The sequence below is a fragment of the Protopterus annectens genome, chromosome 8.part0 (genome assembly GCF_019279795.1).
Source record: "Protopterus annectens isolate FY-2018-M chromosome 8.part0, PAN1.0, whole genome shotgun sequence".
Classification (NCBI taxonomy): domain Eukaryota; kingdom Metazoa; phylum Chordata; order Ceratodontiformes; family Protopteridae; genus Protopterus; species Protopterus annectens.
In genome coordinates this window covers 606,781,136-606,794,172 of record NC_056741.1, presented here as the reverse complement: position 1 = coordinate 606,794,172, position 13,037 = coordinate 606,781,136, and the positions used below count along the sequence as shown (strand labels likewise).

The 13,037-nt window shown below is 43.4% G+C and overlaps 1 protein-coding gene across 1 annotated transcript in view; it reads left to right on the top strand.

The window, feature by feature from the left end:
* FAM3A (FAM3 metabolism regulating signaling molecule A) overlaps nucleotides 1-13,037 on the top strand; it is a 1,301,271-nt gene that overhangs the window by 1,181,858 nt on the left and 106,376 nt on the right. The gene's annotated exons all lie outside the window — the stretch shown is intronic.

Below are 13,037 nucleotides of genomic sequence, written 5' to 3'. Positions count from 1 at the left end.
ATTCCTTGCTTAGGCCCTGACCACGACGTAGCTAGTTGTCGGTTTTGTGCTAGATTCAATCAACGTACAATTAAGCGAAGGTACGATTTTGCTTTTCATTACTTCGGTAGGCGCTTTAACTACAAAATGTCATCCGATACGGTTCTGGCTGCCGGAGTTCACAAACGTCGCAAGGATAAAGACAGGCCTCCGAGGTCCAAATCTGATAGCGCACAAGCGGAGCCAGCTTCAGGTTCGGCCGTCATCAGTGAGCTGCTTTTGCAGCCCCTGTCGTCGGCCATTTCAAAACCGACAGCCGAAACGGACTCTCATGAGGAGCCAACCAGGCCTTTAAATATTTCTGTTGCAGGACCTTTGGACAATGCTCCTTCGGATGGGTCCGGAGCCGCTGTGCAGGTACCGGCTTCTGAAGGGGTTTTCAGGCCTACTCAGCTTCTAATAAAGGCAAAGACAAAGGCAAAGACTCCTTCTAAATCAAAGACTACAACACAGGCCTCTTCTGAACCGGCTCCCAAGTCACAGAAACAGTTATTCAAGATGCCGGAGGATTTGCTTACTATGATTAGGGGTTCACATCCCCCTCCAGATAAAAGGCCAAGGCAGGATGTTTATTATGATTCCTCTGATCAGGCTTCTGTTTCCTCAGTTTCTTCTTCTGATCCGGAATATTCTTTCCCTCCTTATGAGGATTCTGATGCTGAGGAATCCATTCCTTCAGCTTCTCCCCCTGAGGATTTCTCTTTTGGGGAAACTTTGCATGAAATGAGGGAACATTTCCACTGGGAAGGACAGGAGTATTCGGAATCTAAGAAAAGACTGAAGGATTTTCTTCTTCCCCAACATTAGACCCCTGGCTATTCCTCCTGTTTTGGATATTGTGGATGATGCCTTTTCGGAGGCTAAATTAACCCCTGACTCTTTTCCTCCTGCTCCTGTTAAGCCTGATAGATATTACAGGGTTCCTGATTCCCATCAGTTTTTATACAAGAACCCTTCTGCTGACCCTGAAACCATTTCTCAGGGTCCTAAGGGAGTTAAGGCCGTTTCTGCTAGAAATCCCATTCCTACTGAAAAGGATTCTCGATCCTTAGAAAGATGGGGCAAAAAGGTGTACACTTCTGCTACTTTGTCCATTAGGGCTTTAAACTGTCAGTTTCATATGCTAAAATACCAGCAATTTCTCTTGTCTGTTTTAAAACAAAAGCTTACTTCCATTTCTGCCTGTGCAGATGATAAGGAATTACATGACTTATTGCATGCCACTGAACAAGTTGGGAAGCATGGTTTACACTGTGGATTTGATGCCTTGGAGGCTTCTTGTAGGGCTGCAGCCTCTGGCACAGTCATTAGAAGGCATGCATGGCTAAAGGAACAAAATTTGCCTGAACAAGTAAAGGTTAAATTATTGGATGCTCCTGTTCAGCATAATGTTTTGTTTGGATCAAAAGCTAAAGAGGTGATGGAAGATAAGGCTAAATCCATGCAAACAGTTAAAGATTTCTTACAAGTACAGCCACCTAGATTTAGCAGGAATTGGCCTTCAAATAATTGGTCCTTTCCCACTTCAGACAGGCCTCAGAGGGGTAGATATAGATGCTCCAGAGGAAGGCCTCAAACACAAGCTTCTTATAGACCAAGACAGTGGACTGCTTCCACCCCTAGGGGAGGAGAGGACAGGTCACAAACTCAAAGGAAACAAACTCAATGACTCCCTCTGTTGGGCTACAGGAACTTCTTGCCTGGAAGCCCCTCTCGGAGGAAAACTCTCTCTTTTTTATCAAAATTGGACTCAAATAACCCAAGACAAGTGGGTTTTGGATGTGGTTTTAAGAGGTTACAAATTCCATTTTCATACCTTGCCAAGGCCAAGCGGATGGCCAGACCTTACAAAACATCAATGGACGGAGGCCTTAAACCAGGTGGAAGCTCTTTTGGCTATGAATGCCATAGAGCTCGTTCCACTTTCAGAGATGGGAAAAGGTTTTTACTCAAGGCTCTTTCTAGTCCCAAGGAAGCAAAATTCATGGAGACCCATTCTGGATCTGTCGGTCCTGAAAACCTTTCTAGAGATTCCAAAATTCAAGATGCTTACTCTACAACAGCTACTTCCAATGCTGTCCAAAGATGCATGGATGGTAACTTTGGATTTAAAGGAGGCATATTTACACATTCCCATCAGGCAGGATCGCAGAAAATTCCTCAGGCTCAAGGCCGGATCGAGGCACTTTCAATTCTCTGCGCTGCCCTTTGGATTGTCTACTGCACCCAGGATCTTCAACAAATGCCTGGCTCCAGTAGTAGCTTACTGCAGACTCAAGGGAATTCAAATTTACCCTTATCTGGACGATTGTCTAATTCAGGCAGACAGCAAGGATGTCTTACTCCAGCATCTAGAATTTGTACAGAACCTCCTCAAGCTCCTGGGATTCTCTGTAAACATAAAAAAGTCAAATTTGACACCATCACAACAGATAACTTTTCTGGGTGCACTTCTAAACACCACAACCCAGATGGCATTTCTGACATCCGAAAAACAATTACAGCTGGCTTCAACTTTCAGAACCTTGGCAACTTTAACTCAACTATCTGCAAGGAAATTCCTGCAGGCTTTGGGTTACATGGCCTCCTGCATCCTTCTCATACCATATGCAAGACTACACATGAGGAAAATACAGTGGTACCTAAAAAGTGTATGGTCTCAGCATTGCCACAGTTTAGACATACTTATCTCCGTCCTTCCTTACCTTCAAAAGGAATTTCTTTGGTGGTCCAGGGCATGTGTTCTAAACAAAGGGAAACCCTTCCGTCTGCCTCCGGCCACTCAGACTCTAACCACGGACGCCTCGGATTATGATTGGGGAGCCCATTTTCAGGGCAATTGTCTGCAGGGCCTTTGGACAAAGGATCACAAGCACCTGCATATCAACTTAAAGGAAATGTTAGCCGTTCAGAAAGCTCTACTGGCCTTCAGGAATCTTTTACAACCAGGACAACTACTAATACGGACAGACAACACCACAGTTATGTGGTACATAAACAAGCAAGGGGGATCTCATTCCTACCCCCTTTGCAGACTAGCCATGGATCTATGGGAACACAGCTCTAGCTTGCAATGTGGATCTTCAAGCTCAGTTTCTACCAGGGAAACAAAACTTCCTGGCAGACAGTCTGAGCAGAAACCTTTCGGATCCACACGAGTGGATGCTGGACACCAAAATATTCAGGATGATAACAGCAGTCTGTGGATGTCCTCACATAGACCTCTTTGCATCCCATCTCAATCATCAACTACAGGATTTTTGCACCAGGACTTTCCACAGGGAAGCTTGGAAAGTGGATGCCCTGTCATTCAGTTGGAGGAACCTCTCTGGATATGCCTTTATGCCTCTTCCTCTTCTTCCACGGGTTTTATTGAAGATAAAACAGGACATGCCCAAGATGATAATCTTGCTGGCTCCAAATTGGCCTCGGCAGTTTTGGTATCCAACTCTAAAAAACCTATGCCTGGAGCCCCCTTGGGTTTTACCTCAGTCTCCGAACCTTCTGTCCCAACATCAGGGTCAGGTTCTACACACTCATGTCAGAACTCTCAGCCTGGCGGCCTGGTTAATCCAGGGCCTTTGATTTCTTCTTTCCTACCCAAGCAGGTTATGGATGTCGTTTTAGAAGCCAGACGTCCTAGCACTAGAAAATCTTATGCAGGAAAATGGAAAAGATTTTGTTCCTGGATGCAGGCTCAGGATTCTGATCCTTTTCTTCCTAACATTACTTTAATTTTACTTTACTTGACAGATCTCTTACATAAGGGTCTCTCTTTCTCTTCCATTAAGATACATGCCTCTGCTATTTCTGCTCATTATAATACAGACCCTCCCATCTTTTCCCACCAGCTCATGAGACAGTTTTTCAGAGGAGCTAAGAATTTAAGACCTCCTAGATCTCCTCCTATTCTTGCTTGGGATCTCAACTATGTTTTGGAAAAACTAACCTTGCCTCCTTTTGAGCCTGCTGCCTCTTCTGACATCAAGTTTTTATCTTGGAAGACAGCTATCCTGTTAGTCCTAACCTCTGTCAGGAGAGTTTCAGAGTTGCAAGCTGTTATGGCTGTGGAACCTTATATTATTTTTCATCAAGACAGGGTATCTTTGAGGACTAATCCTACCTTCATGCCAAAGGTGGTTTCCAAAGTGGCTTTAAATCAAACTATCCATTTGCCAACCTTTTTCCCCACTCCTCAAAATAAAGGGGAAAGGATCTTACATTCCTTGGATGTACACAGACAACTACGTTTTTACCTGAACAGAACTGAGGACATCAGAAAATCAGAACAATTGTTTCTTATGCTTCAAGTTCCCAAGGTAAAGCCATTTCAAAACGGACCATTTCTAAATGGATTGCTCATGGAATCAGATTTTGTTATTCACACCATGGAAAGCAAATCCCAGGGAGTATACGGACTCATTCCACCAGAGCTGCTGCCACTTCTGTGGCCTTCCTCAGGGGAGTTCCTACCAAAGACATTTTGGAAGCTGCAACTTGGAGTTCAGTGCATACTTTTTCTAAGCACTACAATCTACCTCTCTACTCTAAGTCTAGGGCAGGCTTTGCCTCTGCAGTCTTGCAGGGCCTTTTAGCCACCCCTTCTTCTTTATGACCACCTCCCTTTCTTTCAGCTTTGGGATTCTACCCTACAGTCATGACTGCAACAGTGAAACACGATGAACATAGTACAGTTGTGTACACCTACCATAAATGTAGATGTTCGAGTGTCTTCACTGTTGCAGTCTGGGTTCCCTCCCTCCTGTTCCCTCTTATTTTTACTTTTGTGTATTTCCTTTTTTTCACCATTCTTCTGAGGTGTATTTGCAAAGGTTATGGGACCTTTTTCATTTTGGGACTCCTGACATCTGGGGCAAGAAAAACTGGAGAAGATGGCGTCTGCTGTCAGCTTTGTACTCCTGGCGCTCTGATGTCAGGGAGCATGGTTGAACAGCCGACGCCGGACCCAGACTTTGGGATTCTGGCCGACCGAGGGCTGCCTGCTGGCAGGGGAGAACCCCACAGTCATGACTGCAACAGTGAAGACACTCGAACATCTACATTTATGGTAGGTGTACACAACTGTACTTTCTCTGGTTTTACAATATTTGTGTGAGTTACTTTCATATGGCCACAGATCCTTTTCTTTCAAGGCATTCTTATGTCAAAATGTTTGTTTTTGAAAGCGGTTTTAATTTTGAGCCTTCCAAGAAAAACATTGGTCCCTTCTTGGGAACTTAAATTGTTTTTAAAGAAGCTAACATTTGCCCCATTTGAACCAGCTAATCTGGTTGGCTTGAGGTTCTTAACATGGAAAACTTCTACTGATTATTCTGACCTCTGCAATAAGAGTATCTGAGTGGCAAGCTCTTATGGTGTGTCAACCTTATGTCATTTACACAGGGACATGACTTTTTTGAGAACTAATCTGTCTTCTTTGCCTAAAGTAGTGTCTGAATGTATGTTAACCCAAACTATCCATTCCCCACTTTCTTTTCTGAACTTAAAAATGCAGGAGAAAGGATGCTCCATTCCTTGGATGTCCCCTGACAACTCTGGTACTATCTTGACAGGACTAAATCTTTTTGATCTTTGGATCTGCTGTTCTTTTCTTGTGAAGATAAGAAGAAAGGACAACCTGTATCAATACAGATTGTTTACAAATGGTTGTTTAAGGCTGTTGTCTTATTTTTATTTTTTAATACTCACCACAAAAAAAAATTCCCAAGTAGGTCAAGACCCACTCTACTATAGTCTTGTCTTTATCTATGGCTTTCTGGGAAGACTTGGATTCTTGAAGTATTCTAGAAGCTGCAACTTGGTCCTCTGTAAATACTTTTTCAAAGCACTATAAGCTTGCAAGGAAAAGTGATTTAGAGTATTGACAGAAAGTGGGGAAAGTTCTCCATTTAGTACTGTGAAATTAACCTTGAGCAATGCATTAGTGCAATTTCACTTTGCTTTAAGTACACTGTATAAAACAGACATTTTATGTATATTGCATGTGTGCATGCTCATATAATTAAAGTTATAGCTTAGTTTCACTGAGTATCAGTTGCTGTATGAGGCTATGCTATGTGCATTCCATGCTGCATAGAACTTCACACTCTTAAGCCCTGTCATAACCCAAGTAAAGTACAGTAAATTCTCAGTTAATCAGAACTCAAGCGACCGGCAATAAAAAATCGAAGCAATACAGTACAATTTTCATGTGTTGCACTTTCTCCCTGCAGAAACATACCTTAAGATTTTAGAGTACGAGTTTTAAAAAGGAAAATAGGAATAAATTCCCTCTCTTCCCAACCTGAGAACAAGTCAAACCAAACGAATAGTATAGAGTGCAGTACAGTAAACTCTCACTTAACCGGCACCCATGGAGATTGGTAGATGCTGGATAAGTGTAGTTTTTGGTTGCTTGAGAGTTACTGTTAAAAAAAGTAGACCCGACAAATACTGTACCCTGTACTATACCATACCATAAACACTGTATTGATTTGATTTTAATATTGAAATACAATAATCAAAAGCCTGGCTGGAATAATAATAATTTAAACTTTCCGCTAGAAAGTGTGGCACTCGGAACGGTTTTCAGTTGCATGCTGAGTGGATTGGAAGAGAATGAATTGAATAGAGAGAGAGTAAATGCATGTATGAAAGCAGAAGCAACTGTGCGTGAGAGAGCGGAGAGATGTATGAAAGCTGAAGAAAAGTGTCTGTAAGAGAGATAGAGAGAAGGAGTGAGTGAATACATGGATGAAAGCAGAAGCGAAAGTGTGTGAGAGATTTGAGAGATGTATGAAAGCGGAGGAATGTGTGTGTGAGAGATCGGAGAGAAAGAGTGAATGAATGCATGTATGAAAGCTGAAGAGACTGTGTGTGTGAGAGATAGGAGAGAGAATGTGCAATCTGATGCAAACTGAGTGAGTATGGAGTGAGTGTTGACATTTTAGCAATTTGACTTTTGGTTTGACTTGTTCTCAGAATGGGAGAGAGGGAATTTATTTGTATTTTCCTTTTTAAAACTTTAAAAACGTAAGGTATGTTTCTGTGGGGTAAAAAAAGTGCAACACATGAAAAATGGAATTGTTCATACTGTAGTTCTTCAATTTTTTTTTCTGGTTTCTTGAGAGTTCTGGTTGCTTGAGTTCTGGTTAACTGAGAGTTTACTGTATTAGTCAGGCCTATTTTTAAAAGTAACTCTCAAGGAACCAGAAACTACAGATGTTCTTCGTATTTCACTGTAGCAGTCATTACATTTGGGTTATCTGCTTGCAGTAGCCCTCAAGTCGGACTGATGAACAAAGTCTTGGATCCTGTGTCGGTTGCTGTCCCTTCTTCCATGACGTCAGGTTGTCAGGGGTATAAAACATGCAGCCGATGCCATTACATCAGTCTTTCTTGCCGTGCATTGCCCGAAGCAGAAGCAGTTCGCAAGTGCCGGTCAGCAGACTCCTAAAATTTTTGTTTTCGAGTTTCAGAACCAAAGTCTTCAACTAAAGCTAAGTACCCCATTGGGGAAACTTTTTCTTGCTCCTTACCGATGTCAGTAAAAGTTAATAATTGCATTACTTGGGGAAAGCAAATACCTCACAAAGATTTTAATTCGTACTGTATTCCTTGCCTAGGCCCTGACCACGACGTACCTTACTGTCGGTTTTGTGCTTTATTTAACCAGCGCACTATCCGTCGTCTGTATATTTTTGCTTCTAAATATTTTGGTTCTTGGTTTAATTATCCAGAAATGTTGTCAGTTAGCCATCCGACTACCGGGATTCCAAAAAAATGCAAAGATAAAGACCGAGACAGGCCGCCGAGGTCCAAAGCTGCCGAAGATGCTTCTCCTAAACCAGTCGCCAGTTCGCCGGTACTCAGTGAGGCGCTTTTGCAGCCCCTGACACCTGCTACTTCTGACTCGCAGGCCTCTACTGAGACCCATTTGGAGTCCAGTATGCCGCGAGATGGTTCAACTGTGGAACCTGCAGGTGTCTCTACCTTGGATGGGTCCGGAGCCGCTATGCAGGCACTGGCTTCTGAGGGTGTATTCAGGCCTACGGACTTGCATATTAAACCAATGCCGCCTCCTTCATTTAGGCCAAAATCTTGAACCATACCTAAGAAACCGACACCCAGGCTGCATATTCAGGCCACTATGCCTAAAAAACAATTGATAAGAATGGCTGAAGATCTTATAACTCTAATCAGGGGATGCCAACCTCCCCCTTCTAAGAGACCTAGGACTGAAGTTGTTTGAGTCTTCTGAACAGGATTCTGATTTTTCTGATTCTTCTGATGATCTGGATTTGCCCTTATCTACTTATGAGGATTCTGCTGCAGAGGACTCTATTCCCTCTGCTTCCCCTCCAGAGGATTTTTCTTTTGGTGAGACCTTACATACTCTGAGGGAGCATTTCCACTGGGAAAGCCAAGATTTTTCTGATTCAAAAAAGAGGCTTAGGGATTTTTACTCCTGCCTCAGCATAGGCTTTTAGCTATACCTCCTGTACTAGACATTGTTGATGATGCCTTTTCAGAATCTAGTTTGGCCCCTGATTCTTTGCCTCTTGCTCCCGGAAAACCTGACTGATATTACAGGGTTCCTGATTCTCACAAGTTCCTTTTTAAAAATCCTATTGCGGATCCAGAGACTATTTCACAGGGACCCAAGGGCATTAAGGCTTCTACTGCTAAAAATCCTACCCCCTCTGACAGAGACTCCAGGGCATTGGATAGATGGGGTAAGAAAGTTTACACTTCTGCAGCCTTGGCCATTAGAGCTTTAAACTGCCAGTTTTATATGTTAAAGTATCAACAACATGTTATTGGATTGCTTAAACAGAAAATGATGTTAATTCCTGACTGTGCTGAAAATAAAGAATTACAGGATTTAATGCATTCTGCTGAACAGGTTGGAAAACATACTTTGCAATGTGGATTTGATTCATTAGAGGCCTCTTGCAGGGCTCCTGTTACTGGGTCTGGGCTCAGAAGGCATGCTTGTTTTAAGAAGCAAGGTTTGCCAGATTATGTTAAAGCTAAATTGTTGGATGCTCCCTTAAATCAAGACTGCCTGTTGGCAACAAAGCTGAGGAAGTTCTTAAAAAGATGGAAGATAAAGCTAAATCCATGCAAATTGTTAAAGATTTCTTACAAGTTCAGCCTCCTAGATTTAGTAGGCACTGGCCCTCTAAAAATTGGTCCTTTCCAGCCCCTTCCAGGTCTTCTCAAGCCAAACCCAGACACAGCAAAAACCCCTGGTTTCAGTCCCAAGGGACACACAAGACTAGGCAGTGGGGGGTTTCCGCACCCAAACCTGGGAGTAGTAAGATTCCCCCCTATGGAAAACTGTCTCAATGACTTGCTTTTAAAACTTCCAAGCACTTCCCAACTGAATGCTCCTTTAGGCGGAAAGATTGGTCTGCAGGCCAAAAACTGGGACTCATTACCCAGAACAAATAGGTTTTAAATATAGTGTCCCAAGGATACAGATTTCATTTCCACACGTTACCAGCACCAAGCAGGTGGCCAGATCTACCCCCAAATCAGTGGGCAGAGGCCCAAAATCAAGTACTCTCTCTCTTAAACATGGGAACTATTTAGTTGGCACTAGAAGAGGAAAAGGGACAAGGTTTCTATTTGAGACTTTTCCTGGTACCCAGAAAAGGCAATACATGGCGTCCTATCCTGTACCTTTCTATTCTAAACACCTTTCTGGTGATTCCAAAATTCAGAATGTTGACTCTTCACCAGCTGCTTCCTATGCTAGGCTAGGACGCATGGTTGGCAATACTAGACTTAAAAGAAGCATACCTGCACATCCCTATCAGGGAGTCTTGCAGAAGATTCCTATGCTTCAAAGCAGGCTACATGCACTACCAGTTCTCTGCACTGCCCTTTGGCTTGTCTACTGCACCCAGGGTATTCACAAAGTGCCTAGCTCCAGTCATTGCATTTTGCAGGCAAGGAAATTTTCAAATATACCCATACCTGGACAATTGTATAATTCAGACAGAAAGCAAGGTCATTCTTTTGAATCATCTGGCCTTAGTTCAGAGGGTACTGACTTGTCTGGAGTTCACCATAAACGAAAAGAAATCCCACCTGGTACCCTGCCAACAAATTATATTCCTGGGAGCAAGCTTGAATACAACTTCCCCAATGGCTTTCCTCACGCCAGAGAAATGGATTCATTTGACAACTCACTTCAAACAAGTGGCCACAAAAACCCAGCTATCTGCAAGGCAAATACTGCAAGCCTTGGGGTTCATGGCCTCCTGCATTCTTCTAATTCCATATGCAAGGATGCATATGAGGAAACTACAGTGGTATCTCAAGAGCCTATGCTGTCAACATTCACAGGATCTATAAGCAAGGATTCCTATCATGCCATGCCTGCGCCTAGAGTTCCTTTAGTGGGCAGAGGCCTGCCACCAAAACAGGGGACTGCCATTCACATTACCCCCTGCCACCCAAATCCTAACAGACGCATCAGACTATGCATGGGGGGCTCAACTGGCAGGGAAGTGCATTCAGAGCAAATGGAACCTAAGTCAAATGCACCTGCACATAAATCAAAAGGAAATGTTAGCTGTACAGAATGCTCTGACAGCCTTCAAGGACCACATTCTTCCAGGACAACTAATGGTAAAGATGGACAACACCACTGTCATGTGGTACATAAACAAGCAGGGGGGTACACATTCTTACCCCCTCTGCAGATTAGCCATGGGGTTGTGGAACACACCCTTGAGCTACCAAATGAATCTACAAGCTCAATTCCTGCCAGGAAAACTAAATACACTGGCAGACGGACTAAACAGAAACCTCATGAACCCACTTGAGTGGAAACTGGAACCAAGGATTTTCAACATGTGGACAAGCAAATGGGAGAGCCCAGATATAGACCCATTTGCCTCCCCCCAGAACCATCAACTGGACAAATTTTGCACAAGGATTCCCCACAAACTAGCTTGGAAAGTGGATGCTCTAGCCTTCAGCTGGAAAAACCTATCAGTTTATGCCTTTCCTCCTCTGCCTCTGCTCTCCAAGGTACTATTAAAGATCAAACAGGACAAGCCAAGGATGATTTTAATTGCACCAGACTGGCCTCGCCAACACTGGTACCCACTCTTGCGCAGTGTGTCACACTTGGCTCCATGGCATCTGCCTCAGATTCCTTCCCTGTTGTCACAGCAGGAGAACCAGATTCTGCACCCTCAGCTGCAAACCCTGAACCTAGCTGCCTGGCTAATTACCTAATCTCTCCTTCACCATCCCTCAGTAAATCAGTGATGGATATCATTTTAGAGACAAGGAGGCCTAGTACTAGAAAACCTTATGCTGCAAAATGGAAAAGATTCTGTGCCTGGAACCAATCTCAAGGAATGAACGCAACAGTGCCCACTTTACCTCAGATTCTGCAATACTTGACTGAGATGCTTCATAAGGGCTTGTCTTTTTCCTCCATCAGAATTCATGCCTCAGCCATTTCAGCTCATTATAGCACAGAGCCTCCCCTATTCTCTCACCCACTGCTCAAGCAGTTCCTCAGAGGGGCCAGAAATTTTCGGCCACCCAGGAGAGCTCCAACTCTAGCCTGGGATCTTACCTTTGTCTTGGAGAAACTCACTCTTCCTCCTTTCGAGCCAGCTGCTACTGCAGATTTAAAATTTATTTCCTGGAAAACAGCTTTCCTTTTAGCAATCACTTCTGCAAGAAGGGTATCTGAATTACAGGCCCTTATGGCAGTGGAACCTTTCATCATCTTTCATGCGGACAGGGTGTCCCTCAGAACCAATCCCTCCTTCATGCCCAAGGTGGTATCCAGTGTGGCTCTTAGTCAGTCCATTCATTTGCCTACCTTCTTTCCTAACTCACAGAACAAAGGGGGACGGATACTGCACTCTTTAGATGTGCACAGACAGCTTAGATTCTACTTGGACAGGACTAAACCTCAAAGGAAATCTGAACAACTGCTGGTGGCATTTGCTGCAGGGACAGAGGGGAAAGCTATTTCAAAATAAACCATTTCAAAATGGATAGGCCACTGTTTTCATTTCTGCTATAAGCACCATGGAAAACCTATCCCACAGGGCATCAGACCCCATTCAACCAGGGCTGCATCTACCTCTACAGCCTTTCTCAGGAGCGTCCGTACTAGGGACATCCTAGAAGCTGCTACCTGGAGTTCTGTCCATACTTTCACCAAGCATTATCATTTGCCAATTTTCTCTAAATCTAGAGCTGGTTTTGCCACTGCAGTCTTGCAGGCCGTTATACCTGGTCCTAATTCTATTTAAATTCCTCCTCCCCAACCTTAGCTTTGGGAATCTACCCAAATGTAATGACTGCAACAGTGAAACACGAAGAACATAGTACAGTTGTGTACACTTACCATAAATGTAGATGTTCAAGTGTATTCACTGTTGTAGTCCTCCCTCCAGCTCCCTTTCTTCTTTTGGCTATACCTTTACTCTCACTTACTATGCTCTAAAAGCTTTTTGGTGTATTTGCTTTTTGTTGGAGGTATATCCTTGTATTTATAGATTTAATTGCTTCCCATTAGGGGGGCACCTGACATCTGGGGCAAGAAAAACTGATGTAATGGCGTCGGCTGCATGTTTTATACCCCTGACGACCTGATGTCATGGAAAAAGGGACAGCAACCAATGCAGGACCCAAGACTTTGTTAATCAGGCCGACTGAGGGCTACTGCAAGCAGATAACCCAAATGTAATGACTGCAACAGTGAATACACTTGAACATCTACATTTATGGTAAGTGTATACAACTGTACTTTATCCGGCATCTACCAATCCTCATGGGTGCCTGTTAACAGAGAGTTTACTGTATTCTTTCTTCACAAGTAATTTTCACCAGTGGGTCTACACTGATAAGAATAGTTAGCTGGAGCATAAGTCACAGAATCACACTTTGTTGAACACATTAGATCAGAAATCAGAAAACTGTATTAACCAGGTAAACTCTTAATTTTGTTAAAC